General features: G+C 54.7%; 1 long non-coding RNA gene across 1 annotated transcript; it reads left to right on the top strand.

Annotated features, from left to right (window-relative positions):
- The first annotated feature begins 1,122 nt into the window (after positions 1-1,122).
- On the top strand, positions 1,123-3,610 carry LOC147351771 (uncharacterized). The gene is made up of 2 exons (XR_015146880.1): positions 1,123-1,462; positions 2,453-3,610. It is a non-coding gene; the product is annotated as an uncharacterized LOC147351771 (long non-coding RNA).
- Positions 3,611-3,957: the final 347 nt, after the last annotated feature.

Genomic DNA, 3,957 nt, shown 5'->3' with positions numbered 1-3,957 from the left:
CACCAGCCTGCTCTGGGGTCTCCCCTCCAGCACCTCAGCTTTAGGGGTCTGAGGGCCTGTCCTCCAAACCCTCATAGGGAATCACCAGGCTTTTACCATGTGACCACAAAGCAGGCCTGGGGACAGAGGGAGCAGGGACAGGCACTCATCTTCCCGGGTTCTACTTTCTTTCCTAATGTTATTTGATTAGTTGTCATATTACAATAAATGTGCCTTTTCCTCGAAATGGTTTATTATATTTTCAAAAGAGGGTGAGAGAATTGTGTGAGCTGCTGGTCCCCCACAGTATACAATGTACACCTTTAATTCACAGGACCCAGGTGCCTTTTCGTCATCCTGCAACCTCCGCATCCGCTTGCTAACTCCGAGGGGCCTGCCCTCTCTGCAGGGGGAGCGCCGCCGGCGGAGGCGCGGTCCCGGGTTCCGCAGCGCCCGCTGAGCACGTTGGGCCGGGGGACCCGCGATCCTGTGCGCGGAGGGAGGGCGCGGAGACTCCGGCCGCCCTCGCGGACTCGCGGTCTCCTGCGCGCCCAGAGCCCCGCAGCCCCCAGGGAAGCGCCGAGGCGACCGTGGACTCGGAGCTCCGCTCCCTCCTGCCCTGCCAGGGCCATGCGTTCTCCGTCTCCCGTCCTCGGGCTCCGCCCCGCGGCCATGGCCCCAGCTACACCCGAGCGGCCAAGCTGAGCAGCGCAGCCCTGCCACCATTGCTCCTGAGAAGCTGGGTGTCCACAGGCGTCGGGGCCTCCTCCCACCCCGGCCACCCCGGGTCTATGCCACAGGTGAAGAAGAAGGTGAAAGTGAAGGTGATGCCTGGGGCAGGTGCCCATTTCTGCTCCCTTAACCTTCATCTTTATCAGAGTAGGATGAGCTGCCCTTCCAGGACTTTCTGGCCCCTTTAAGCCTGGAGTGTCTGACGCAGGTGGGTCAGGGGCTCCTCACAGCCTGAGGCTCCTTAATTGGAGAGGGGATCAGGCTAACAGACACAGGGATGCTGTGTTCCCTCTCGGACTGATGGTGAGGACCCCATTTTTGAGAGAGACCTCAGGTCACCACTTGCTCTGTTTCAGCTGTTAGGGAATTTTAGGAAGTGGTTTTTGTTCCCACCTGCAGTTGTCAGGATCCCTGTTCCTTCCAGCCTTCGAAGATCTAAATACGTCTTCTTCAGGAGCCAGTCTGCCACACCATCGCCTGAGCTGCATGGCATACTTATCCCCACGTTACAGATGAGGAAACGGAGACCGAGAAAGGCGACAGCAGTCGATGACGGTGTCAGGCATAGAACCCAGTTTTCCTGTAAAGCCAGTGTCATTTCCTCTGCCCCTGGCTTCCTTTGTTGTGAAGCAGGGAGGGGCTGGAAGTGATTTTACCCTGACTGGGCACCCGAAGGCTGCATCCCCTCAGAGTTGGCTGCAGGAAAGGTGGCCCTGGACCTGAACTGTGCAGAGGAAGAGAGGTGGAGAGGGTGAGTCTGTGGGACTTCCCTTCCCTACATCCCACCTTTTCTACCCTTTACCACAGGGATGCAGGAGCAATGGCGTCCCATTGGGTCCCGACTTCTCTGCTGAATCAGACCCTGGGCCTAAGCTCCCCATCCCAACCCTCACCATCTCAGCCAGCGCCAGGCCAAGGAAAGTCTCTGGTCTCACCACCTCACAATCCCTCCACTTATGCTATCCCTGGAAGACCAGGGACTGCGAGGAGCAGAGCTGGACTCACGTGACCCAGCCCAGACTCCTGCCAGGCTCAGTTAGCTGGGGGAGGTGGTGGGGTGGGTGAGGGGTCTGTGATGGCATAAGGCTATGAACAATTTTGAGGGCCTGGTGGGTGAACTTAGTGGAGGGATCTGACTTCCCGGGGGGGTGGGGTGGGGATGAGACAAGCCATGAATCCAGGCACCTGACACTCCCTTTCCCAAATATACAGACCTCAGGGTAGCAGGTTCAGGGACAGCGCTAAAGGTGGAGGATATCTGGGTCTCTGAGGAGTAAGAGGTGCTGAGTATTGAGATGCACACAGCCTGAGTTTGGAGATGATTCTGTATGAGTCCTTTATCACCACTGGGCTGAACCTTCCTTCCCTACGGCCTGTGAAGGCAGTAAGTCCCAGTCAGGTTCTCCATATGGAGTGGGCTCTTTCAGGAAATTGGGTGCCCTCTTGTGGATACTTGAGGAAATTCACTAGACCTTTTCCATTCTCCAAATATCGAGTAGTTTCATGACCATTTCCACCCTCTAGCCTATGCACTCACAGACCATTTGGGGGATGGGGGGGCGGTCTCTCTATTAAGGACAAAAAGGGTTCTAGGGTCCTATGTTTGGATTTCAAGACATGAAACCCTAATATAGTCTAAACAAGTGTTTACATAGCGCTTACCATATGCTTTACAAATATCAACTCATACATCCCTCCTCACAGCTTACTCATGAAGTAAGTACTACTTCTTCTTTTACAGATGAAGAAATTGCGGCACAGAGAAGTTAAGTAACTTGCCTAAAGTCACACAGCAACGCTGAATTCCAAAGTCCACCATGCTGTCTCTCATCGTTTGGGAAGCCTCACCCAGTGACACAGGCATAGCCAGTGGATGTGTGTGCTGCAAAGTAAAGAATGTCCCCAGGCTCCTTCTCTGACTCCCGCAAAGCTCACCTGACACCTCTCACAGATCATGTCCTGCTCTGTGAATGGAGTGCCAGGAGATTCCCAAGAACCTTCCTTCTCTGACCTTGTTGGTTCTGGGAGGAGGCAGGCTACTCAAAGTTCTGCAAAACTCAGGGAGAGTCAGAGTTCTCCAGGGCAACATGGTCCTGAACCAGAAGCCAGTGTAGACACAAGCCAGTCAGATGGCATTCACACTGCCTTCCCACTCCCTACCCTTTTGGCATGGAGAGGGTCCCAGGGAGAGATCACAAGACCCAGCGCTCTTCTGAAACCTGGAGGTGTATGGGGTCAGAGGAACTCCCTCTCTGTCACTGAACAGAGAAGGAAATGAACCTTCTTCCTAAGAGCTCCACTCACTTACCACGTGTTACTTGACAATGTGCTGTGGGTGATGGGAGATGGGGGCATGGAGGTGGATAAAGAGCAGCTCACTCCCCTTTAGGAACTCTGGCTAGTACAGGAAGGATGGGTGAGTAAACGACAGCTGCAGTTCAGTGTGACAGGTGGACAGTGGAGGCGACTGCTGCAGAAAAGAGGGCTGGACTCTGCTTGGGGGAGGGGCAGGAAGGCTTTGAAGGAGGTGCCACTTGAGACTGGTCTTGGAGGGTGCATTGGGATTCACAGGGAGGGCAGCATTCCAGGCTGAGGCTCAGAGGCTCAGGCAAAGATGCAGCAGTTGAAAGCGGCAGAGCAAGTGTAGGACTGTGAGCATTTGGCTGGCACAGAGCCTGTCTCAGAGGAAGACAGGAGACTGGCTGGGCAGCTGGGGTCAGATCACTCGCCAGGCTGAGGAGTTTAGAATTGGCATCAGAAGTGCAGGCAAGGGGTGGTATCGACCTTGCCAAGGAGCATAGATGAGGAGGCAACTCGCCATGCTCAGAGAGAGCCCGTGGGCGAGAGAGGCACTGGTCCACTGGTTTATTAAAGTTTTCATTAAACTTTTATGAAGTTCTTTATTAGTCAGAACTCTTTTGGCTCAAGTGGTAGAGACCCACTCAAACCACCTTAAACAAAAGGGAGATTTGTTGGTTCACATGACTGGGGATGGCACAGCGAGAGCCTAAAGAAGAGAAGGAAGCGATCAGAGCCCCATCCTGCCCGCCTGTGGTTCGTCTCCATCTCTGCTTGGCTCTGCTCAGCAGAGACCCCTTCTCATGGAGGGAAGGTGGCCACCCAGAGCCCCATGCCTGTGTTATCTCAAGCAGCACTCCCAACGTGGAGAGGACCTCCTTCCTGTGTCTGTATGTCAATCCCAAGGGAGGGTCTCATTGGTCCTGCTCAGTCAGTAACACCCATTGG

The sequence above is a fragment of the Bos grunniens genome, chromosome 19 (assembly GCF_055505025.1).
Source record: "Bos grunniens cultivar Pamir isolate PY7600 chromosome 19, Bosgru_T2T1.0, whole genome shotgun sequence".
Lineage (NCBI taxonomy): Eukaryota > Metazoa > Chordata > Mammalia > Artiodactyla > Bovidae > Bos > Bos grunniens.
This window is presented reverse-complemented; position numbering and strand designations above follow the sequence as displayed.